This window comes from Ranitomeya variabilis, chromosome 2, assembly GCF_051348905.1.
Source record: "Ranitomeya variabilis isolate aRanVar5 chromosome 2, aRanVar5.hap1, whole genome shotgun sequence".
NCBI classification, from domain to species: domain Eukaryota; kingdom Metazoa; phylum Chordata; class Amphibia; order Anura; family Dendrobatidae; genus Ranitomeya; species Ranitomeya variabilis.
In genome coordinates, this window is record NC_135233.1 from 294,279,804 (window position 1) to 294,307,616 (window position 27,813).

The following is a 27,813-nucleotide window of genomic DNA, read 5'->3' on the forward strand; positions in this document are numbered from 1 at the left end:
TGGGGCGTAGATGATGATGTCATCCAGATAAATGAGAGTGGCCTCGAAGTTCAAATCCCCCAGACACCGCTCCATTAATCGTTGGAAGGTGCCTGGAGCGTTGGCCAGCCCAAACGGCATTCGATTGAACTCAAATAGTCCCATGGGAAGGATGAACGCTGCCTTAGGACGATCTGCTTCTGTCATCGGGACCTGCCAGTATCCGCTGGCTAGGTCTAAGGTGGAAAAATATTTGGCCCGACCCAGCACGGAGAGAGACTCCTCGATACGGGGAAGTGGATAAGAGTCTCGGACGGTGCATGCATTTAGCTTACGATAGTCCACACAGAACCGGAGCGTGCCGTCCTTTTTCCGCACCAGCACGATCGGGGCAGCCCACGGGCTCTGACTCTCGCGGATCACTCCCTTTTGTAGCATCTGGCCTAACAACGTCTTTACTTCCTGGTACATCTGCGGGGGAATCTGTCTGTACCGCTCCCTGATGGGCACTGTATCTCCGGTCGGAATTCCATGTTCGATGGCCGTGGTACAGCCAAAATCATCTTCATGTTGCGCAAACACTTCAGCATAGTGTCCAAGGAGCCGCTGCACTCGCGAGACTTGTGATGGATCCAGACCCGGTAATTCTGCTCGCATATGTTCCAGAATAGTTTGACCTTTTCGGAACGCTATCAGCTCAGGATCCTGTGTAGACCGGACACTGACCATCCAGGGATCAGGGGAATCCACCTTTAACTGTAAAGTATCTGGAGGAGGCATCACTTCTAACGGTCGTAACACTTTGGCCATCTCACTTCGGACCCGTAGCACGACATCGTGTTCGTCCACATTCACACATCGCACTGGTACGGCCCCATTTTTAACAGTAGCCAGAGATCGGGCCACCAGCAGTCCTGTGGGCAAAGGGGACGTAAAGGTGGGCTCAACCTGCACTTGCACTCCTTCCAGAGGGATGCGAGCTCGGATGGGCAGGGATATAACAGTCTGTCCTGGGGGAAACGTCACTTCTGCTGTCGGGGAGGTGATTACTTTCCCTAGTATGTCTCCCTCCTGACAGGTCTCTTGCACACGGACTTCCCTCACTAACTGTCTGAACACGGAGCCTTGAGGTGTACTGGTCCCCCACTGATTGAGTGTCTCTTGTGTGGTCTCCCCTAACAGCAAACTGCCAAAGTCCTTCAATACATTCATCCCCAAAGTCACGATATGTTGTGGGCTGGGATCCCCCCGCGTCAACACAACCCCCCGGCGGCCCAGGTCTTTCCCACATAAAGATATTTGCATCCAGGTGACCCCTTCCACTGGGATGGGCAGCTGATTGGCGGCCTGCAACCGGATTACGGGGCCCCATTGGGGTCTGACTGACACAGGGAAGTGTTTTCTAAAATAGGCCTCGGGCATCGTCGTGACTTGAGATCCGGTGTCCACCAGACAACGTACAGCCCGCCCTTCAAACTCTGCCCAAACCAGGGGGCAGCTGGCAACCAAATTTTCGGGACTTTCACCACCCATCCGCGGGGATTCTGACTCCGAGCGTCGTCCCCTTAGCTCGGAGTCCTCTAGTTTAACGGCCGCCGTGACGAGGCCCTCCCTCTCCGGGGGCACTCCCGTGCGAAATGTCCTGCCTCCCCGCAACCATAGCAAGCACCGGGGACCGGATAATATCCTGAACGAGCGCCATGAGCTGGACTCCCAGACCCTTGCCCCCGGGGTAGCTCCCTTGGGCTTCGCGCATTTTTTTTAACTTCGGCCAGTTCCTCTCGGATTTGTTTGAGCTCCTGCCGCATCTCCTGAACCCACGACGGCTCACCCCCTCCTGGTGCAGCGGTCTGGATAACCCGAGCCTCTCCTGTCAGGACCGTCACCCCCCTCTCTTGCTCCCGGGTGCGGGCCTCATTGCCTATGTCGGAGAAAGTCAGGCGCGGGTCGACCCGCACTCGTTCACGTAGAGCCTGTTTGGTCAACTCATCCCGCAGTCCCGTCACCAGTTGGTCGCGCAGGGTCACGTCAACATGTCCCATCCCCATACCATCTTTCCGCACGATTGCAATGTTTAGCTCTTGCAGAGCATTCATGTACTGAGTGACAGTCTCGCCCTCTTTTTGTCGCCGTCCAAACAACCGGGCCCGCAGCTCTCCCACGTCGGTGGGATCCCCGTGCGTCCCCTCTAACACATGTAACACCCCGGTAAAAGTATTCCGCTCTGTGGGGGGTCTCAACATCACTGAATCCCGAGCCTCTCCGTCTAAGGCCATAATGGCCACCTCTGCTTCCAGGGCTGGGGTCATAGGATGCATTCTCAACAGCCCCCTCATCCTTTCAGTCCAGCTCCACAACAACATGTTGCTCCCATTAAACTTGGGCAAATTGTTTAACATGGCCCCCAATGAGAGAGAAGCTCTAGGCCCAGCCCCATCCTCCGTATCTTCTGGCTCCTTCTTTGGATCCTGCATCCTGCCGACTACGCCAAATGTAGGGACCGCAGGTAAAGAAGGATGCAGGGACAAATAGGAGCCAGAAAGCAAATAGCGTTTTTAACTTTCTTTTTAACTTCCAACCAAAAAGATGACAAACGTTTTTCCACGCATGGAACTTATATACAAGAACACAATCTCGCAGTAAATCCTAATTACTATATGACCGCCCTGAACTATACCCGTAGAACGCGGCAGCGCCTCACTAGTGACTCCCTACTAAGATAAAGTCAACAACGGTCACTTATCAGTGCTGGTTCAGCGATGTAGTCCTGACGGTGAGGCTCCGACAACGCCGTAGTCCTGATGGCGGAGGAAGGAGGTGTCTTCTGGCGACGGGCCCAGGCGTAGAGTCGAGTCCAGAATGTCTTTTGCGGTGCTGCGTTCCCTCCTGCAGGCGGACGTTGATCCGAGGTAACAGCCTCCCAGTCCAGAGAAGAGTCTTTTTGAGGAGGATTAGGAGAATAATCAGTATCAGTCACAGCTGAGACGAAACCATGCGAGTCCGTAGCACTCTCTGGCAAGGTGCTCTCAGGGAGCGCGGTAATACTGTCCCTGAGCTGGTCAGCACTACCCCTCTGCCTGGGGGGTCGCTGACGACGAATGCGCCTCTTTTTGGGGGCTCTGGTAGTTGCCCGCAGTGTCTGTTGCACGTTTTCCCCCTGCTTCCAGCAAGTCTCACTGCGGCCTGCACACTCACAACAACTGCGCTGCAGTTTCCTCTCCTCAGAGATTTCCCGCGCTTCTCTGCCCCTGCTTTCGCGCGTTTTGCTTTTTATCCTCTCCACTCCCTGCGTCACTCTGCCTCCTGTCACATGAGCCTGGCTTCCCCTGAACCCCTCAAATCTGTCCCCCGGAACCCCGACTCCCGGCAACAATGGTTCCACCCGTCTGCACAGCTCACCAGGTCCCTGTCCCCTACATATGCATGGAGTGAGTTCCTGTTAATGGTTGCTCATCGCACCCTATTGCGGTGTTGTGCTCTATATGCCAAATGATTATGGGTTTTGTGTTATTCGTGGTTACTACCTAGTAGCACCCCTTTTTGAAAATATTACAACTTTTAAACGCTTTTTGTAGCCTGCCAACAGTCTTTTAATTCTAGTTTGATGGATTTTCAACCATTTTTCCTTGGAAAATTCTTCCAGTTCTGTGAGATTCCTGGGTTGTCTTGTATGCACTGCTATTTTAAGGTCTAGCCACATATTTTCAAAGATGTTCTGATCAAGGGACAGTGAAGGCCATTGTAAAACATTCAGCTTGTGCCTCTTGAACTACTCTATTGTGGATTTTGAAGGGGGTTTAGGATCATTATCCATTTGTGGAAGCCATCCTATTTTCAACTTTAGCTTTTTTACAGATGGTGTTACGTATGCACAAAGAATTAGTTGAAATTTTATTGAATCCATTCTTCCCTCCACCTGTGAAATGTTACCCTTGTCATTGGCTGCAAAATAACCTCAAAGCATGCTTGGATTCACCCCCATGCTTAATGATTGTCGAGATGGTATTTTCCTGAAATTCTGTGCCCTTTTTTTCCACACATACCTTTGATAATTGTGGCCAAAGAGTTCTATTTTAACCTCATCGGCCCACAGGACTTGTTTCCAAAATGCATCAGGCCTATTTAGATGTTCTTTTGATTAATTCTGATGCTGAATTTTATGGTGATGACGAAGAAGAAAATTCCTTCTGATTATTCTTCCAGGAAGGCCATATTTGTGCAGATGTCTCTGAACAGTAGAAAAATGTACCACAACTCCAAAGTCCGCTAAATCTTCCTGAAGATCTTTTGCAGTCAAGTAGGGGTTCTGATTTACTTCTACAGTATAGCAATCCTACAAGCAGCTCTCACTGAAATTTTGTTTGGTCTTTCAGATCTTATCTTGATCTGCACAGTTATTATTAACTGCCATTTCTTAATTACATTTCAAACTGAGGAAGGTCAGCTTGAAAGCAATTTATCTTCTTATCACCTTATCCTGCTTTATGGACTTCCACCATCTTCATTTTCAGAGTGCTAAGCAGCTGTTTAGTAGAATCTATGGCTGCTGCTAGAGGAAGCTGGGTGTTTATAAAGCTGGGAAATTTGCATCACCCGCTTTTTCCTAACGATGATTGTGAACAAGTTATAACCCTAACAGACTAATTAAGGTCTGAAACCTTGGTCAAAGTTATCTGAGTACATTTGCATTGGCCCATTTTCATTTTTTTAATTTTTAGAATGTCAAAAATTGGCAATATATGTTATTTTTTCTTTGCCTAAAATACAAAGTAAATGTTTCATCTTTAACTTCAGTCCTTTTAGAGATCAATTCATCTTCAACTGGCTTAACTGTTCACAATAACAGTAATTTTGACCAGGGGTGCTACTGTAAGCGCATTTCTAAGAATTAATTCTTTATCAACCATTTACTGATTTATATTGCATAAAACTGTAAGTATCTAATTATCTGTGCTGTATTTTATTTTGAAATGTTATTTTACATAAAAGAGCATAATGAAAAATTATAGAGCAATGTCATAGATGACAGAAACATTATTCCTAGAAATCCCAGTAGTGTATTGAAAGAGGACTGGTGAAGCATGCACCATGAGTGTGGGAATATGTATAAGTTTAGAACCTGGTGAATATCAGTCTTGTAGGAGCAGCAGAACTGTATCCTCCTCATATCCTTGTTAATTTACGTTAAGATTCTCTACTATGCTAGCCTGCTTTCTGACATCTTTTGTGGTTTCTATAACTCCCAGAGAGCTAAATATGGAAAATCATGCCATTCACCTTGTTCTAATAAAAATATCATTGATTGGGAGCTATCTTACCAGTAAAGAAAGAGGTGTGGATATAGGGTAAGAAGGAGATCCTTAGAGTGAACCCTAAATTTATTAGACATTTAAAGGGGGTTTCCCCTTTCAACATTCTGCACGTCATTGTATTTTACAATAGAAACTGCCCGTAATCACCCTGATCATTGCCAGGCCATGCCCTCATGACAGCCACGTAGTCAGGACCACTGATCCCAGTTATTGGCTGCAACTCTGCTGGCATGATGTCACTACTGCAGCTGGTAAACAAAACTTGGAAACCCATGGTTATGGCTTAAATATCTGTGATAAGAATACCCATGTTTGGAGAAGATGTCCTCTAGATGTAACTAATAACATGGTAATGACAAGACAAAAATAACTGCTTAAGCGATTATATAAGAGGTTGAATCATGAATCTACATTTTCATGTAATATCAGTCCTTTCCCTTGAATGTTAAATGTGAAATTCAGATTAATCAAATGCATGATTAAAAATTAGATGTTTCAAAGACATTTTAATCAGATGACCTTTTTAGTTTCAATATGTTTTTATTTTCAAAAATCAAGAAAATCTCATAACAAGGTCCCACGCAGGGGAACATACATAAATGTAACCAAATTTTTAGATTAACCTTGATAAATTTATGTATTACAACCATTAAACACGTAGACGAAGACAAAGGGTTGAAAAAGACAAGAGGAGAGGGGGGGGAATAAGAGATCTTATACTGCATCTAAATATTATCAATAGTTGGGCACAAAGTGCGAGTCCAAGGAGGTCTATCAAACTACAAACTGACCTCAAAGTGATAGCATTAAGACTTGGTCGAGGTTACTGTTAGAGTCCCTTTCGATCCACGGCCTCCAGACTTGATAATAAGATTCCCATTAATCATCTCTCGTAGCTTGTATTCGTTCATATAGCATGATAGTGTTCATCTTGTCAATCACTGAAGAAAGAGAAAGGGTAGTTGTATTCCATTTCGTTGCGAAGTGTAGCTTAGTGGCCAGGAACAGCTGGTTGACTAGATTATGAAGTTTGTTAGTGAAGCCAGGATATCTGGCCCCCAGAAGAAACACCGTTGGATCTGTTTGAATCACTCCACCATATAACTCCTCCACTATATTTTTAATCTTAAACCAAAGGGCGGATACAATCGGGCAATCCCACCATGTGTGCTTCAGATCACCTAGGGCTCCACACCCCCTGAAGCATCGATCCGATAGGTTTGGGTAGATGGCATGTAATTTGCTCGGTACTAAATATGTCCAATGTAGGAGCCTGATGGATGTCTCAACTAAGGAGGTCTGAAGACTACCCCTAGAAAGAGAGCAGCAACATTTTTGCCACTCCATTGGAGACATTATCATATTAAAGTCCCTCTCCCATTGTGTCATATATTTGAGTTTTTCATCCTCTGATAATGCATTCAGGTATGAGTATATTAATGAGATAGCTCCCCTACCGAGTGGGTCATTCAAACATTTTTGCTCATATCCTGATGGGCGATGGATGACACCATGTCCTAGGATTTGCTGTGCAAAGTGAAAAATTTGGTTGATACGCAATATTTAAGAATTTGGTGGGTGGGGATCGTTTTGCGATCACAAGTTGAAAGAAAAAATTTCGAATATTGTGCATCCAGGAATTTGGGATGGGAGGAATTGGAAAAATGGGTTTCCAGAAGGCAGATTACATCTGGGTTATGCTTCCGATAATCGAGGAAAGCCTTTTTATGTTTTAAAGGCGAGTTAAAGCCCCGCACATTATGGGAGAGCACTCTACACATGCTTAATTAGGTGAATATTGCTAATAGGAGACAAACCATCATCCTCCACCCGACCCCGCCCTGCAAATTCACCGTCACAGCAATAATCTGGGAAGGGGAAGGACGTCAACACAAAACATAACAAATTTTCCAAAGGGCATTACGCCCACAAGATGTGGCGATCTGGGATCCCATATTAGGAAGGACACCAAATTTCGCCAAGGTTGGGCAGCATGTAGCAACCCCGAGAACCCCAACCCTTGAATTATATAGGGTTGATTTTATAGAAGGGGGAGGGGGAAGAGAGGAAGAGAGAGAGAGGGAGAGAGGAAAAAAAAAAGGGGGGGTGGAGGAGAGGGGAGGGGGTAATGGGTGGAGTGAGTGGGGAGGGGGAAGAGGGAGGGGAGGGGAGGTAAGCGGGGGGGGTAATGGAGAGGGTGGAATAGGGAAAAGGGTGCTTGATAAAGCAATAGCAATCAGATCAACTTGTGAAAAGACCGAGCATTAACTGCTAACGTAGAAAAAATATAAAAAAGGGGGAACTTAGTTGCATTCGTTATTTGGTAATTAACCTAGTTTCAGAGCAGGGCAAAACAGGTAACTGGCCCTATAACAGAACCCAAAGTCACATAAAACAATCTGAGCAGGCTAAATCTTGGGCTATGCGAGTCAAGTGACCTGGGAATTTTGGCTTCTTGTTCTGGGGAGATTCCTCCATTCCCTTGCTGGCCTAGGTTTTCTCTGTGGAAGCGATGAGGTTACATAGTTACATAGTTATTAAGGTTGAAGGAAGACTTTAAGTCCATCTAGTTCAACCCATAGCCTAGCATGCCCTAACATGTTGATCCAGGGGAAGGCAAAAAAACCCCATGTGGTAAGAGTAAGCTCCATCATGGGGAAAAAAATTCCTTCCCGACCCCACATACGGCAATCAGACTAGTTCCCTGGATCAACGCCTTATCAAGGAATCTAATATATATACCCTGTAATATTATACTTTTCCAGAAAGGTATCCAGTCCCCTCTTAAATTGAAGCAATGAGTCACTCATTACAACATCATACGGCAGAGAGTTCCATAGTCTCACTGCTCTTACAGTAAAGAATCCGCGTCTGTTATTATGCTTAAACCTTTTTTCCTCCAGACGTAGAGGATGCCCCCTTGTCCCTGTCACCGGTCTATGATAAAAAAGATCAGCAGAAAGGTCTTTGTACTGTCCCCTCATATATTTATACATTAACATAAGATCACCCCTTAGCCTTCGTTTTTCCAAACTAAATAGCCCCAAGTGTAAAAACCTATCTTGGTATGGCAGACCCCCCAAGGTTTCTGTAGTTAGTGGAATTCCAGCCTTATTCAAGGCCTGAGTTCCTTCCTTTAGGGACCGGCAAGTATAGACTTGGGATTTGAATGTAAAAATAAGGGCAAATGGGAAACCCCACTTGTATTTGACCTGAGCCTCTTGCAGAGAGGTCGTGATCGATCTGAGCGCCCTTCTCCTGGTTAATGTGGTGGGCGCAATGTCTGCATAAATGTGCACAGAGTCTGGCAGGCCAGGTAAGATAGGGTGGTTTCTAGCTGCCAACAAAATTTGGTCACGAGTCTCCTCATAGTGCATCTTTAGTATTACATCTCTGGGCATATCATTAGATCTTGGCTTACCCAGTGCTCTGTGTATTCTTGTAATATGAAGTAAGTTCGGGTCCAAGTCAGGCAGTAGGGCTGTAAAGAGGGCTGTTGCTGTATCTTTAAGGGCAACAACATGTTCAGGGAGCCCTCGGATTCGTATGTTGCTCCTTCTGGATCTATTCTCATAGTCCTCGCACCTTAATTCTAGCTCAGTAATACGGTCAGTGTGCAGCTTGAGGGTCTCCTGGTCCACCTACAGTGCATCTGAGACAGCGTCCATTTTCTCCTCCAGGCTGTTAGCACGCTGAGCAATATCCAGCAGCTGGGACGAGATGCATAGCGGTAGTAAGTTCCTCTCTAAAGGTTTCCTGTAGGGACCTCATAAGGGCAGCTGTTGAGATCACCACTTCAGAGTGCGGGGGAATGTCATCCTGCTCTGTGCCTCCAACATCGCGCGTTGCAGTGGGTAATGGTGGATTAGCTGCGGGGGCCATTTTGGAAGGGGTGCCGTTTATGAGGAGGTCTGTAATAGTGCGGCCTGCCGGCTGTGCCGCGCTTCCCTTCTTCGGCATTACAGATTGCCCCACTCTCTAAGGTATGCTGCACCCGAGTGGGGTATTTGTACCGTGCTCCGGTCGGTGAAAAGGGTTAAATGGGGTCCGTCGGGCGGCGGAGCTCAACACAGCATGTCCGTCAGTGCCGGAGTCCGCGCATGCGCCCTCAGATGACCTTTTTAAGTAAAATAGATAAAATCATCTCAATTATTTTCTAGAAATTAATATTTATTTGCTGACTAGTGTGGAATAGCTAGAATACAATAGTCTTATGTATTACAAAAAACTTTAAAGTCCCAGTTTAAACTCAAATCAGGAAAATATCTGCTATGAGGCAGTAGATGGCTCACACACAATAGTGGCTCAGTTGAAGGGTAATCAATACTGTCCTACAAAACAATGCTTAAAACATGTTTATTTCTACTAAATTAAAAACACGCTACCCATAGGTCAAAACATTTAGACACATAATTAGTGTTGAGCTATACCTTCCGATATGCAAAGGTATCGGTATCGGATTGGATCGGCCGATATCCAAAAAATATCGGATATCGCCGATACCGATACCCGATACCAATGCATATCAATTGTACACAAAATATCGGAATGGTTCCCAGGGTCTGAAGGAGAGGAAACTCTCCTTCAGGCCCTGGGATCCATATTCATGTATAAAATAAAGAATAAAAATAAAAAATATTGATATACTCACCCCTCTGACGGCCCCGGCTCTCACCGGTCCAAGCATTTCCCTCCGTTCCTAAGAATGCAGAGTGAAGGACCTTCGATGACGTCGCGGCTTGTGACCGCTCACGCGACCAATCACAAGCCGCGACATCATCGAAGGTCATTCACTCCCTGCATTATTAGGAACGAAGGCACCGCTAAGGTCCAGGGTCCGCCGGAGGGGTGAGTATATCAATATTTTTTATTTTTATTATTTATTTTTTACATGAATATGGATCCCAGGGCCTGAAGGAGAGTCTCCTCTCCTCCAGACCCTGGGAACCATACGCACCGCACACTTCCGATTCCGATTTCCGATATCGCAAAAATATCGGAACTCGGTATCGGAATTCTGATACAGCAAATATCGGCCGATACCCGATATTTGCAGTATCGGAATGCTCAACACTACACATAACTTGATACAAAATTAGATAAGATTTAACTAAAGTGATAGAAAAAGTGAGAAATAAAACTTAGCTTTTAATTAAATTGCTAAAATAGAATCAAAGAGCAAACTGTATAAAACACCCATAGTTAATTTGTTCATTGAGTCCAAGTGGAGTGGTTGCTTTTAAGTAGAAGATTCACTTGGTCTCTTTCTGTAGAAGTATAGTTTGCTCTCTGATTCTCTTTGTTTTTCTCGATCTACATTAGGTATTCTTTCTGACTATTCAGATACGTTTTGATGCAGATTCATCATTTGCCAAATAGCTAAATTTCTTATCTATTGGCCATCATATATGGGACTTCAACTATCTCATATTTTTGTTTGTATTTCTGTGTTTTCTGTCTCTCCAAACTTATTTTGATCATATGGCCTGTTTAAACATGCCTGTGAAATGTCCACAACACTACCTGGATTCATCTAAGAGTGCATCACGTCTTTTACGGTATGTTTTGTCATGTATCAGAAAGTGAATGAGGCATGAGGCATTAATTTTATAATGATCATGATATACATATGTTCTGAATATCGACGCACACTGTTTATTTATGCCAGCATTATTGAATCTGGCATAGACCAGGTGCGCTGCTTCTCCACTCAGTATGTGTGGCTCCGCTTGCTTTCCAATCTCCGGAACTGAAATGGTTGTGCGTTCTACCGCAACAGGAAGTGACATCATGAATGACTCCAAGCATTTGTGTTCCAGCACTCTGGCGTGTGCTTCAATTAACTGAAAGCAACTGTAGTCATGTCATGAGTGAGCGATTCACTTTCTGTCAAAATGATTGTATAAATGTGGTGGGTTTGAGTTCATTGGGGTGAAACAATTACTGATGAGTTGGTGAGTTCTAATTGGCTTTTACTCATGTGTGTTTATATATGCTTCACTTTGGGTCTTGCTCTCTGTTGATGAAGACAGGGAGTGGAGACAAATTTTGTCATGCTCCTAGCACTTTATTACCAGCATACCCTGGACAAGTTAGTCCCATGAGGAGTCACTTGGATGAAATGCATCAGGATGCCAGGAAGGGAAAGTGCAGGGCCTCCTATATATAGCGATAGCTGTGGACTGTCCTTGTTAGGGCAGGAGTTTTGGGGTACACACAAGAGTAAGCCACTATAAGGCCTATAGGGTGAAGCAGAATTTCTTGTATTCACATCCCTATAGACCGCATTGGGTACGCAGGTATACCCCCCCTCCAGCAAAAAATTCAGATTGGGTGAAAGAGTTCCTTTTTATTTTTTGGGTCTCTGCTTGATTATATCTAAGTCTTGATCTTATATGTCTTATCCGTATTATTATATGCCTTGTTGCTGTTAGAATGATTGTAATCTGACCACTGTCATGTGTCTGTCTGACTTGTATCATTTTTAAGCAAATGGATTTGCAGGCATATTATCACATATACACAATTGAGAGATAGTTGTATGCTCTTTCATTGTGGCTTCCTCACTGCAGTGATAGTCACTTTGATTACCTTATCACTTATGTCAGGGAGGATTTACCTTCAGTGACCATAGTGTTTCTGGGTCCCTGTTGGTACCTCCATCCCTTTTTATGGTGGCACACATTTATTATTTTAGCAATTTAATTAAAAGCTAAGTTTTATTTCTCACTTTTTGCTGTCACTTTATCTATCAGTGAGATTTGTTACCGTTGGAGGGCAGCCAACTCCACCTTTTTGCTATATCTTTATAAGATTTAATTAGCAGTAATTCTATACCAGTATATAGGATAAGTTTTAAGGGTTGTTTTTTTGCAGGACATAGGCACTAAAAAGCCAGTGCCCCAAGATGGTACCAGCTTAAAAAAATAGCAAAATCAATATATTTGCAAGTGGGAAGGGAAATGTAAGTTCTTGATATTCATTCATATTCACGTCTTTAAGGTATGAATGCAAATGAAGATGTGAGTGAACAAGCACTTCTGAGTTCAAAAGAAACAACAATCAGCTAATCGCATTAACATGCAGTGATTTTCTCATATTGCTGACATAGCTGCAGGGGCGGCATTAGGGGCAGGAAGACCAGGCAGCTGCCTAGGGCCCCCATTCCTCCAGGGGCCCACAGCCAGTGGCGTGTCACTAATAGTGGCACTCTACATGGCCGCTATAGGGCCAGTGAGTAAGAGGGGTCCAGAGGCGCCCCCTCCCCTCATTCAACTTATCAGCATCATGCATAATGATATAGTTGAAAGCAGTGATGGAAGAAGAGCATCACATGATGCTCCCTCTCCCATCACTCTACCTCTCACTCTGACTCAGCATGTGCCAGCAGAGGATCTGAGATGCTCTGCAGAAGCCAGAGAAGGGGGGAACGAGGAGGAGAGATAAGTATTGTGTGTGTATATGCATTATAGTGTGTGTGTCTGTGTGCTGCACTATGCTGTGTGTGAGGGGACTGCACTATACTATGTATTTGGTGGGGCTGCACTATACTGCGTTTGGGGGCTGCACTATACTGTGTGTTGTGGGACTGCGCTATACTGTGTGTGTGTGTGTGTGTGGTGCTGCATTATACTGTGTGTGTGTGTTTGTGGGGGGGCTGAATTATACTGTGTGTGGGGGGGCTGCCTTATAATCTGAGGGAGCTGTTTTAAACTCTGGGGCTGCATTACACTATGTGTGTTTGTGGGGGCTGCATTATTCTGTGTGTGGGGGGCTGCACTATACTGTGTGTGGGGGCTGAATTATGCTGTATGTGTGGGGGGCTGCATTATGCTGTGTGTGGGGCCTCGTTATAATGTGTGTGTGGGTCTGTATTATACTCTGAGGAGACTGCTTTATACTGTATGCGTTAGGAGTCGAGTTCCCGCCTCTGCACAGGGGGAATCTCGGGCCATCTCCGCTGTGGTCTCCCATTCTTCTCCTGCCGCAGTGGAGCCTGCTCAGCAGAGAAATATGTCCCAGCGTCTCGCTCAGTCTGACTCTGTACAAAGGGTTACTGCTGCTTTTCCAGCTTCTGCCATTGAAGTCAGTGCTAGGCAGTGGCGAGCAGACGCTTCTGGGACTAAGTCCTGCTTTTCTCGTTCTGAGCATGCCCAGAGTAAGATCTCTAAGTGGAGATCGAGGGTCACATGTTCAGATACTGCAGCTAAATCCATTGGTACTCCAGGAAGGTCCTGAAGGTGCTCAAGCTCTGTAGCAGCCTCTCATTGGTCCTTCTAGGAAGGTCCTGTACTTGCTGCAGCTATTTAAGGCTCTCATGACCGCACGGCCATGCGCTAGTATTGATTCAGTTATGTGCATGCGCCAGTGTGGTCACATTTATATGTGTTCAGGGACTTGGCTGAAATAAGCCCATAGAATGCCGGCACCTCCAGCGAGGAGATTGTGTGCGTGGATTTAGGGCCCCAGCTGAAATAAGCCCCTAGAATACTGACTCCTCCGGTGAGGAGATTGTATGTTTGTGTTGCCACACACTGCCATCAGCTCGGCAGTTGCTGGATACTCCTGTGAAGTCAACAGGGTTCCGCGTTTCTTAGTTGCCAAAGTCTCAGCTGCTGACTCGGGGCGTCCTCAGGCGCAGGCTCAAAAGCCACCAAGGGTCAGAGTGAGATCTGGCACAGTGTCTCTGTGAAGTAACAGAGTTCGCTTCTACCGCCATAAAGGGCTGCCATTTGCCAGCAGCAGGTCCTCTCCTGCACGGTGGACCCCAGGCTGCGAACGCACCAAATAATATCTCTCAATTAACTCGGTGCGTTCCGCCAGCCCTAACAGAATGTGTGGGGGCTGCATTATTCTGTGTGGGGGCTGCACTATACTGTGCGTGTGTGTTTGTGGGGGGCTGAATTACACAATGTGTGTTAGTGGGGGGCTGAATTATACTGTGTGTGTTTATGGGGGGCTGAATTGTAATTGTACTGTGTGGGGGGCTGCATTATACTCTGTGTGTAGGGGAGCTGAATTATACTGTGAGTGCAGGGTTCTGCATTATACTGTGTGTGGGGCTGCATTATACTCTTACTGGGCTGAATTGTATTCAGGGGCTGCATTATACTTTGAAGGGTCTACATTATACTCTGAAGGGACTGAATAATACTGTGTGGGGGGCTGCATTATTCTCTGTTGGGTCTGCATTATACTGTGAGGGTCTGCATTATACACTATGAGGGGACCACATTATACTCTATGAGGGGACTACATTATACTTTATGAGGGGGCTGCATTATACTCTATGAGGGGGCTGCAGTAAACTCTTAGGGGGGCTGCAATATACTCCGAGGGGGCTACAATATACTCTATGAGAGGTGCTACATTATACTATATGTATTATAAGAGACCTGTATTATACTGTATCAAAGACTATCTGTACTCATCATTCTTTCTCAGCTGGTGTAAGGAGGCTGAGAAATAAGCATTGAATGACTTCAATATTGTCGATCACACTCGTTTAGCAGCCAGAACTCAGCGAATGTAAATAAATGTGATGGTGCAATATGTGAGCATTTGGGGCCCCACTTTAAACTTTTGCCCAGGGTCCCATTGTCATGATCCAGTCTGGAGTTTGTTTTCTGCTATCCTCTGCCTCATTTTGGAGCTGGTGAGCTTTTTTAGTTCTCTGCAGTCTGCTGGCCAGCATCAGTGATAGTTCATGCTTCCAGGCTAGAGCAGCTGACCCGTATGCTCTGGTGATCCTTCTGCCTCTGACTTCCCGTATTTGTGAGACCCAATCCCTATCCCTGACTTAGTGTTCGTCTGGTGGTTTTCCCTACAGTGTATGACTCGGCTTAATCTCTGAACCCTGCCTCTTGCTTTCCATCTCTGAGACCTCGTTCCCCGACTGGCTTTGACTTCTGGTTTGTACCCCGACTTCATCTTACATCTCACGTTTTGGATACCGTGCTCCCGTTTGGCTCTGAATTCTGGCTTGTCTTTGTCTTCGTGCATTGCTGTGACCTCTGGTACTTCTGCTTTGACAGTTTATGACTCTACTCATCTCACCATTCTTTCGTTACCTATGACACCTGTGCGGCTGACCAGTGTTGCTACACTGTGAGTGTGCAACCTCTCTTCCCTCACCAGCACCCCCTGGTGGAGGTTGTGCTAAACTGCACTGCAGCCACATCACACCCTCTTTGTCTAAAACCGGCCTTTCATAGCTGCAGTGTTGGAGGTTACCTCATCATGTTGCAAACATCATTAAAATGCCTCAGAGGGGGCAAATATGTGTGAGTGGCAGCCAGGAGAAGTGAAACTCTATGCTGAGCCAAAGAAACAAATGGCCTTTTACATTAAACAGAGCCTCCCCACTAAAATATATTGTGTATGGGCCCAGGAAATTAAAAAAGAAAGCTGTACTCATCTTTTAGATTGTCAATGCTATTGCGCACTGGTTACTTTGTATCCTTTCAAACATTGTCCTTATAGTTCTGACATAATTTGAAGACTGCAGTCGACAGTCAGTTATTAATCATGTATGGCCATTATGTGATAATGTTTATGCCAGACCACCATCAAGAGACACCGGAGCCAGTGAAGTAGAGGGGTGCAGTTCCAAGAAGCAATTGTTTTAACATCCTATTCTGAGCCTCTAATGCAATAACTTTTAGAGTAGTTTATATTCATATATGGCAGAAAGAATATTACCTGGCAAAAGTACATTGCTTGCTGATGCCATAAGCAAAGAATAGAAAAACATAGTACATATGGATTGGATTTAAAAAAAGGCTTCACAACAATGTTAAAATGTCAGATTTTTGTAAAACAATTTTACCAAGAAGAATTTCAGAACATATTTAAAGTCACCCAAATTGTGTACAAACCCATTGAGTCATAAACTGACAGAATTTTTTGATTGAAAATAACATTTTTAAAACTAAAATAATATGGTGTGAACACCCACTTATAATTGGGAATTAGCCAATCACACTAAAATTTATGTTGTATATTAGTCAGTACAAATCTGCCATCAATTCAAGTGCTGATTAACCTGTGTAAAGTTTGGCTGTTCTAATAGGATTATCCTGTGCAGTAGAAAATGCAAAAAAAAGCTGAGGAGAAAAAATAGCACAATGATAGGGTTTTAGCTGGTTGATAAATATCTGAAATTGTATCTATATATCCTGACCTAATCCAGGGTTGAAAGGCTGCAGCGGATCCAAGGGTGATTTCAACAAAAGAGGAAAAGAAACATGGAAAGTTTGTAGTACATATTCTTGATATGTGTTTTTATTTTCTGCAGAAGTGGGATACAGTTAAAAATGTGTGGAAAAATAAAAGATACCATTTTATAACACTTCTGGAGTCCAACATTTCTTCACAACCTGACAGCCCGAGGATATGGATCACAAACTTTCCATATTTTTTAATAGGATACTCCTGACATTTGCAATTGCACTTTACAGAAAAATCCATAGTTGATAAAAAGCTTAAAACACAGTGTGACAGCACAGCATTTTATCTTAATTAACCAGACCTCTATTTTCAGTAAGCCAGGAATCATTGACTGTTATCTATATGTTGACACATGAATTTCTGCTTCTTTCTGGATCATCAAGAAAACACAGACTTTTGTTCGTATAAGCCTGTAATATTGACTTGTAAGTTGACATTTATTGTAACATATTGTGCTGTTATCCTGGATGACTAGAGATGCAGGATAATTGAACAATGATGTTTGCTGATATGTTGATTACACATTGCCCCATGCCAGCTAGTTTGTTGACTTGCAAAACAGAGGAGGAAAAACTATGCAAATAGTTGATCTTGTGACCATTTTTCCCCTTTACCTGTGAATGATGACTGGAAGAACAGTTGTGGACTATAAAAAGGGGATGTATGCCTCTGTGAGACTATAACCATGTATCCAGACAGCCAAGACATCCAGATGGGCAAGAGATCCAGAGATGCAAAGAACCAGAGACTCTTTACAAGACAGCAGCCAAGATATCATGGCTCCATTAGGAGGGACACAGATTTGAGAGTCTGCAGGATATCAGCTTAGGGGACCATGGAATCAGCTGGAAGAGCACAACTGGTGCTATGGTCAATGCTCTATTGACCATTGCTGAACTAAGGATTCACTTGGGATAGTTTGGATTTGGAACAACCGGTCACCTGAGCCCCATGGACACATTCCTGAAAGCTAGGAATGTGACCCACCAGTCAACTGGTTCAATGGAGATGTTCGAAGAATTCAGGTTGTGACCCTCCAGTCACCTGACCTTGTGCCTTAAAATACTGTCATCTTCCTAGCTTGTCATTACCTCCTCTCTGTGCGTGCAACAGGTGGGAAATTTGGCCCTTGAAGCAAGTCACAGCTGCTCTTATCCCGGCGAGTCAGAGGAAAGGTGAGACTGTAATTTTGACAATCTTGGGTATTTTGCTGGGACTGTTCTATGTGTTATTTGAATGTCTTGTGGTTTCAGTAAAGTATTGCCACACTGTTTTACCCTCACCCTGTGTTGTCTGAGTAGTATTGTGCCCACGGGGAGAGGAGAGCATGTGAAGTGGGATGATCCCTGGTCCATGAGGTTTTGGCTAGTGAACTAGGGCTCTCACTGACTCCATTGTCTCCACACAGAGCAAAGGGATCTCAATTTTGAAAGTTATCTGGGAGGAGAAGTGTATAAAAAATCCTTAGCATTAGATGTACAGTGGAACATTGTGAAAATGGTCATCAAGAAGTGGCTTAATTTTGGCACCACAGTGATATTACCTGGAATGAAAGATAAGAAGAAAATTGATCCTCGATGCTTACAGTAACATTAAAGGAGCTGCAGGAATTTATGACAAGTACTTGTTGTGCACAAGATAAGCAAAATCAAAAATCAATTTCCAGTATTTAGTAAATGTCTGGTCTGTGGGGTTTTGTGGCAAGATGGGAGCGGTTTCTTACATCCAAGCCCAACTATGGCTTACAACTTCCAAAAGTGTGTGAAAAAATTGTGTTTTGGTCTGATGAGACAGTAACATGGTAAAACATGGTGTATGCAGCATTATGCTTTGGGGCTGTTTTTCTACTGCTGGAATTGGGGGTCTAGCCAAATTGAAGGGAATTATGAAGAGCTCCAAATATCACCCAAAACCCTTAGACTTATGCTAAAATGATAAAGGTGAAGAGAAATGTCACCTTTCAGTATGAAAATAATCCTAAGCATACCTCCAAATTAATATCAACAAAGATTGGCTTCATCAGAAAATCTAAGTTTTGGAATAGCTCAGACTGAGCCTAGACCATGTATCCAATTGAAAATCTGTAAGTTGACCAGAAAAGGGTTGCACAAAGTAGATGCCCTCACAAACTGACAGATTTGAAGTTCCACTGCAAGGAAGAGTGGGCAAAGATTGTCAATTTTAGATGTGCCATGCTGATAAGGTTATACACAAAATATAACTGCTGCGGAGATGGTTCGAGATTCCCCCTGTGCAGAGGTGGGAACTTGACACCTAACACCATATGTTAGGGGCTGAGTTCCCGCCTCTGCACAGGGGAAATCTCAGGCCATCTCCGCTGCAGTCTCCCAATCTTCTCCTGCCGCAGTGAAGTCTGCTCAGCGGAGACGTCAGTCCCAGCATCTCGCTCAGTCTGACTCAGTGCAAAGGGTTATTGCTGCTCTTCCAGCTTCTGCCATTGAAGCCAGTGCTGGGCAGCAGTGAGCAGATGCTTTTGGGACTAAGTCCTGCTTTTCTCCTTCTGAGCATGCCCAGGGTAAGATCTCTCATTGGAGATCAAGGGTCACATGCTTGGATACTGCAGCAAAGCCCATTGGTTTTCCAGGATGGTCCTGAAGGTGCTCAGGCTCTGTGGCAGCCTCTCATTGGTCCTTCTAGGAAGGTCTTGTACTTGCTGCAGCTATAAAAGGCTCGCATGGTCACACGGCCATGCGCTAGTATCAATCCAAATATGTGCTTTGCGCCTTTGTGGTTATGTATGAATGTATTCAGGGACCCAGCTGAAATAAGCCCCTAGAATACCGGCACCTCCAGTGAGGAGATTGCGTGTGTGCATAACCACTGACTGCTATCAGTTCGGCAGCAAGCTTGTGCTCCTGTGAGGCTAACCCGGCACAGTGCTTTCCTCTCACGGCTACTCTGTAAAGTAACAGAGCTAGTCTATACCGCCAAACAGTGCCACCATTCACTAGCAGCAGGTTCCTCCTGCACGGTGGACCCCGGGCTGCGAACGCACCATTTATAATAAACATCTATATTTACTCGGTGCATTCCGCTAGCCGTAACACCATATTACTTATTTTTTTATTTTCATTTTTTCACTTTAAAAGATTTCAGTTTTTTTTCAACTGAATTGTAAGGTGGAAAAAGTCCTGAAACAATTTTTCTTGGTATGATATTTTATGTGACAAAAACCTGGTATTTTAACAGTTGTATGAAGGGATTTTATATCAAATATACTTCATGGCACATAAAATTACAGTGATTACATCAGTATAGTACTAAGGCAACTTGTGTAAGCAAGTGGTATTTCCACAGCTTCAGGAACAACGATAATCCATAACAACTGGTAACTTATAAATCAATCTTAGACAGTTAAGCTTGTAATAGTGAGGTTCAAATGGCACAGGGCTGACATGCTAATTTTTAACCTTTTAATAATGTTGCCTGTTTCATTTTTTTTTCCTCCTCCAAACATCTTAACAATTTCTGTCTATGTGATTCATGGCCAGCATGAATTTGCCACAGATTGCGTTCTTGTTTATTGGAGGAAACACAAATGTGTAGTTTCTCTGTATGACATTTATACAACCACATTTAAAACGTAAATTCTACAAAGTTTTTCCTTTGGCTTATTCTCAAATCAACTATGTAGCAAGAGTAAATGGTTATCATTTTTTAACTCCTTTCGGACATTGGCATAATAATACGCCGATGTCGGACACCCTCCCTTTGATGTGGGCTCCAGCGATGAGCCCACATCTTTTCTGGAACATGTCAGTTGTTTTGGTATATTTAGTATCTCTGTGTTAAGAATCACCTGGTCTATCAATCTAAAAGAAGATGTAAACCGATTGCTAAATGACGTAATGAGAAAAAAAGTCAAAACGCAACATTGCATTAAAATGTAATAACGGGTGACCAAATATCATATCTGTACCAAAATGGAATCTTTAAAAACATAACCTTGGCGCACAAAAAAAAAGCCCTCACCCAACCCGAGAGCATGAAAAATGGAAACACTATGGTTATCGGAAAATGGCACAATTTTTTTTTTAACAAACTTTGGAATTTTTTTCCACCACTTAGATAAAAAAGAACCTACATGTTTGGTGTCTATGAACTTATAATAAAATGGAGAATCATAATGGCCGGTCGGTTTTAGCATTTAGAGAACAAAGTGAAAAATTAAAACAAAAAACTATTGTGGAATTGCAATTTTACAATACTTTAAATTTATTTTTTTACCATGTTTCAGTACATGATATGTTAAAACCAATGGCATCGTTCAAAAGTACAACTCGTTCCGCAAAAATCAAGCCCTCACATGGCCATATTGACTGAAAAATAAAATGGCTCTGGGAAAAAGGGGGCAAAAAACTAAATTGCAAAAATGAAAATACCTCCGTTCATGAAGGGGTTAAATAATGTTTCACTATAAAAAACAAAACAATATTTTAATAAAAAGTAATGTCAAAGAGAATAAAGAGTTTTATATGAACTTTGACTATATTATACTATGGTGCAAGAAAAATAAAGTTGATGGGCACATCCAAAAACTAGCTAAAATTTTCAGCTTTTATTCCATGAGTATCAAACAATTAAAATCCACATGCTGGTCATTTTTTTCCATAGCCAATAAGTGGATTTTAATTGTCTATCAACTTTACTTTTCTTGGACTAATTTCCTGACTGTCAGCAGTATTTGAGATGGCACCCATTGCACACAAAGGACAGATTTTGTTCATTCGTTGCCTGGTGAGTGATTTATTCATTTCTTTTTTAAGTATATCGTAACATAGTATTTTAAAATGGGAAATATTGCTATATATAGCAATTTTGTTTCCTTCAGAATAAACAGGATAGAAACTACAGTGGGTAAAAGTGTTGTAGTTACATTTGGACCATGGTGCCAAGCTCTCAAATGGTTAATTTGGCTTATATGTGAAAAACAATTGTATTGAAGATTTATGATAGTTGGGGACCTTGTTGGAGATTTTGCACTAGTGGTCACAAGCTTCAATAACACTCAAGTCGAAGATGCTTGTGTAAATTTTCCAACATAAATTTGCTGTCTGTAGCGAACCCCATGCTGTTTTCTGGGACCTTTAGTAGACACTTGTGCAGTTCATTTTTATTTTTACTTTTTTTACTAATTGTCAAATCTGTCTGTTTATTCAAGTAGATGGAATAATGTAATGACAATAGCATTAAAATGTCCATAAAGAATAACATTTAAACAAAACATTCACTTAGTATTCAAATATTTTTGAATTTTAAAAAAGAAAGAAGGTAAACTGAAGCACCTTTCAAGATTCCCATTAATTTACAAACCAGATTGCTGTAACAATCAGTGAGACACTTTTATTTAATGGAGCGTATATTTTTAAATTTCCTTGTGTCATTTCTTAATGCGAGAAAAATCATCATTGGCTGCATTTAGCACTTGCAAGTCATATTAATCTGAAGAAAATATTCTTTGGAGAGAGACTGTATAAATTTCCATTCCATTTCAAGACTTTTTATTAACATCAAAGCCTAATATAGCAAAGCCTTGCAACTAACAAAGAAAATGGAATGCATTATTGTGTGCATATAGATTAAAGAAAAATTAAGTTTTGAATACATTTTATGACTTTTTTTTATATTTGTCTTATTTGTTTTTCTTTCATTTGTAAATGTTATCTAAAAAAGCAAGTCTTCAATCTATATTGCAGGTTTACTTGGGAGCATTGTAACTGATAATCGTTCATTATATGCAGTGTTGTGGTACAATAGATATTTGTTTACACCAATACAATCTTTAGGCAACACCATAAAACAGATTTGTTCAAATTGACTTTGCAAGCAATGTACAAACAATGTATTAAACGTTTTAAACTGTTTTCTTCTTGACAATAGATGAAGGTATGGAGGATATCCACTAAATTAAAACATAACCTTTAATAAATATGTATAAAATACTCGGGTCCTAACAAAACACATACAAGGACAGTGAAACAAAGTGCTCGGGTGAACCAGTGCTCAAGATAAAAAAATTGGAACAGTCTTACCAATTTAGATGGACGAATGGAGGAAGCCTCACAATTTCTGACAAGGACAGGCCCCAAGTGAGCCCTGCTATGGACACCCACCAACCAAAAATATACCCTAAATGTCTCTCTTCTCCCTACGCGTTTCAACTCCAATAAAGGAGAATCATCAGGGGAGTTATATATAATACAGGAAATACCAGTGGGTCTCCTTAATAGTCCAGAAAAGACCGTCCATTAAAATCCATACTGGTCCGTATGTATCTGTGAAAATTGGGTCCCGCAGTGGCTGGGAGTCCCGCCAAAAGTCAGCAAAATAATAGCTGTGTCCGCAGCTTAGAATGAATCCTTGTCAGGACAGGAGCTCTTCAAGGGTTTACAGGGAAGACAGTGGTAATATATTATTCCCTACCCTTGGCCCGGTTCTCTTTTTGTATTTATCTTGGAACCACCTACCTTTACAGAAATTGTGAGGCTTCCTCCATTCGTCCGTCTAAATTGGTAAGACTGTTCCAATTTTTTTATCTTGAGCACTGGTTCACCCGAGCACTTTGTTTCACTGTCCTTGTATGTGTTTTGTTAGGACCCGAGTATTTTATACATATTTATTAAAGGTTATGTTTTAATTTAGTGGATATCCTCCATAGCTATTTCCATATTGATTCTGAGGATTTAGACACAGCTAGTTCTATTACAAGCCTTAGCTGCTTTCTCTGACAATAGATGAACTCAATGTTTTTAAGCATAAAGACAGATGCAGACAACCGTAGATTCTCTCTTTAGAGAGAATTGGGCTGATTATGCAAATTACTCTCATCAAACTCTGATCGGAGTTTGATCAGAGTAGTGGTCATAGTGCGATCCTATTCTTTAAGATTATATTATGTGAGGCCGCAAAAATCAGACTGCAATTAATTGTGATCTGAGGGCAGTCCAATGTTTCTTAAGCACTCATTGACATGCATTGCTGAGTGCAATCCGAAAATCAGATCAAACTCTGGTGATTTTGCACAGCCCGGTAGAACAACATTGGCCCTAGTGAAATCTTATGTTTTGTTGAAATGCACATGGACAGTAAATATGCTTGTATGAACCAGCCCTAATACTATACATTAACATTAACTGAGTGAATACCATTGTTCTGCCCATGAGGGCAAAAGATGAAGTTCAATTTACTATTGTCACTTTAATAAGCTGAAATACTGTTAGTGATGTCTAATGTGGTAACTGCACCATCTGGTGACATTTAGTTGTACTGCATCACATTTTTCTGTATAGCAGTCAATTGCATTGTGGGAGAAACTAATGCATTTTGGGTAAGAAGGTCCTGGTGAAGCAGTCATTTTGTAAGAATCAATCTAGCAGAACAGTTTTATAAAACTTTCTCCTTCATTATGTTACTAAAACTCCATTATCTTGGATAAAGTGGACAATAACTGTCTGATTTGACAACAGTTCTGAATACACAATGCCACCGAACAGAGAGAGTCTCTTTACTATCTGGTAAAGAGACTATCTCTGTTCGGTGACATTGTGTATTCAGAACTGTTAAAGCAGTTATTGTTACTAAGTCATGTGTTCACATGTACAAGCTCTGCATTTGCATTCTTGTTGTTTTACCGCATTCATAATTTTCTATTCTATACATCCATCTGTTGACCAATAAACAAGTTAGTCTACCTACAGAGAAAGGTCTGCTTATTTTGGAAGACAGAGTAGGTTTATGCTCTGTCAGATTGCACACTGTAAGAACGTGTAAGAAAATAGAACGATAAAACAAATGCTAATCGCAAGAGATAGTGGATTGGACTGTATGGAGCCACCATCATCCACATCGTACTGCGTACAGAAATTGCAACAGTTGCCATAAAGTCACAAGTAATTAGAGTGCAGCCCTCCAGCAACAGCCCTCCTGTTCCTACTTAGACTCAGGCTCTCGCAGAAATATTCAGCAGTCTCCATACAGACACGCAGTGTCTGCTGGCACAGCATCTTAAGTCAGGAAGAGGTCCCAAGAAAGCCGCTCTAACAAGTCATCAATAAAATAATTTTCTGCTCTTGCTCATTCAGAAGCTGAGGCAGAAAAAGTCAGATCCTCCTTCACTGCGCAAGTGATGCATCTAAAGCTAAAACAAGCAGCTCAAGAAGCGGAGAGAGCATGCCTGAAAGCAGAAAGAGAATGCTTACAGGCAGATCAAGAAGAGGAGAGAGCACGACTGCAAGAGTGTCTCTGGAAAAACTTGCTGCAGAAAACAAGGCAGCAGCAGCAATAGTGAAGGCAGAGTTCCTAGAAGCTGTGAAGTTTCCCAAAACTGAAAAATGCATGAAGGTACTCTTACCAGACCTAGATCAACAAGATCCAGCACACAATGTCTCAGAGTATATCCACCAGCACCACAGACCAGATAACAATGCTAATCCACCACATCAACCAACCTATACAGATTACCAGAGATCTTACCTTGATCCGCAGTACTACAAGCAAGAAAGTATGCAACAAAATTACATTGGCCACAACTACCATTCAACACACCAAAAGGTACAATATCCATTCCACCTTAAATGCACACCCTTTGCACCAGAACGGTATTGTACTGACTATCCTAAGCCAGAATCATTTAACAGGTATAGTAGCACATTACATGCGCAGCATAACAAGAGCACACCAGCGCATATTGGCGCTGACCCAGCAATGATGAACTTTGCTAAGTTCTTTGCATGGCTAGAGTTGGTAATCAAGAGACTTGTAAAGTTCACTGATAGTGCTGAGGGCTACAGGGTGGCCAGCTTAATTCCAGAATGCCACCAGAGATTTGGAATTTTCCAATAGTGAGGAGTTAGATATCTTTCTAAAGTGTCTTGGAAGAGAGTCTGTTGAGCAAACCAAAAGAATCAGAAACATTAACATAAAGTATCCGAACACTATCATCATCGTATGGTGTAGGAAAGAAGCAATCAATGTTATGGATAAATAGAAGCTATAGAAAATAATGTATATAAGAGAATTGATAATGTTCCCAAAACAGTCAGTAAGGGTTACCAAAAGCTGAGAGAACTTAGCAGCTTATTAATGGAGGTACAGGTTGCTCAGGCTAAAAGATCTGCCAGGTTTGGCATTCCTTGACACCGCCAGGGGTGTCAAACCAATCGTCCAAAAGCTCCCTTATTACTTTCATGAGAAGTTGGTCACACATGGTTCCCATTATAAACAGATTCATACTATACCATTTCCTCCCTTCACTGTGTTTACAGACACAGGAAAGTTTAAGAATGTATCCTTGCTTTGACTTCACTCTGTCATGTTCCACTGCCCCTGGCATCAAACCTTTTAACACACTGGTGTCAGTCCACAAAACTAATGTTCCCTTCACAGGTTTACCTTTTGGAGCAGATAATTCTTCACAAGCAGAGACAAACCTGAGAACCTCAGCAATCAGTGTCCCCCAAATAAGAAACCTCATTCTCTCTTAAAATGCAGAGCCTTCAGAGAGAAGTCTCTAGAAGACCATAAAGTTTTCCTCAAAGAAAACATCTGCTTCTGATAAAGAGCAAGAAAAAGATCATGCCCACATATATGGGAACACCTCAATATATAAGCAATGCAAACCTTTATTGGCAAACAAAAAAATACATGAAGAACAAAAACACAAAAATATGTTAAAAACACTTAACAATTGCACACATGCAATATACACCTATATAAATGCCATGCCCTAATATGGGGGCAATGACAACCCACAAAAGATGTCCCCTATAGCAAGTAAATCCATGTAACATCGCTCCTAGGATACAATCAGTCTGAACCATATTATGCATATACATGGCTATGTAAATATCACAGTACCATATAACCTCAAAATAAGGTGCATAATTCTAGCGCAAAACATACTATCAGCTACAGACATCGAAAGAGAAGAAATCTGTTAGACATGTGGTGAGGAACAAGAGGAGAGGGAACTGAAAAATGAATGAATAAATAAACCCAATCCTCAGACCAATGTACCCTCATACCAACAAACCAAAGATCCAGGATGGCTCCATATCAGCAATAGGGGAACAAAGTGTGGGATAGGTTCCCATGCGTATCGCCACCCAAATTGCGGCTTCTTCAGGGAAAGAATAGCATGTTTGTGTTAGGCGTTCCTCAGGTATATACACATTCATCAGAACTAAAAGCATTCACCTGGATGAAGAGCGTTTGGGGATTGCACACATAGAGCGCTGTATGACCGCGGCCATCTTGTGCATGTTCAAGATCGAAGCTTTGCAATGAAGTTCTATGAAATTGCTACTGCACATCCACCCAGTTGAAAGTATGGTGCAAGCCCACAACTCACATATACTCCTTATAGTCCCTACTGCGCAAGAAATAGAGACATGCCAGCGTAAGTGCAGTGCCATTCTCAAAGCAACATAGTAACTGCACATATTTCCCAGGTGTGCATGTGCCTGGGCCACCAATGATCCCACCCTCACACAAGACCTATGCATCCAGTGCAAGTCCATAACCGAAAAATACATGCATGTGTATAGAAAAACACAGAATAAGGAAATAAAGGAATGGAAAATTGAAAACATGAAAAATGAAATCATAGAAAATAAGAACATGAAAAAATGAAAACAAAGGTAAAAGAATTAAAAAATAATAAAAAACTAACAGAAAAAGAGGAACACATATCTATTCACTAGAAATCATAATACCTTAAACGAAATATATTGATAATAAGAGACACCCCTGACAACCTATGTACGGGATGTGCATGCAAAAAATAATAACATGCACAAAATACCCTGTTTCATTGTACATCATTGAAAATTCAGATGTAGCTTACTTAACAACATTTCCTGAGCAAACAACTACAGAGATGGAAACTCAGGACATGTTAGTAACCCCATATGTTTTAAATAGGTGCATGAATCACCAACATACATTGATGATAAAAGGTGTCCATTTAGTTTTACGGTTATAGCACTTTCCAAAATATTCATGGGACAGGTGCTTAACAATATGAGAAATAGGTTAATTAGACAAATACCACATCCGTGGTTCCAAGATAGAGCTCACAGTACCAATGTACAAATGTAAACAGCAATCACTTGTGCATAAAATGCAGAAGAATAACAAACAAAGACCAGTGCCCTTGTAGATTGTTTGGACATAGCTTGCTCAACAACACTCATTTGAGGTACACATCGAAGCGCTGGCTATGGACATACATGTAACCCCATATGTTTAAAAGAGTGCAAGAAAAGCGCATATT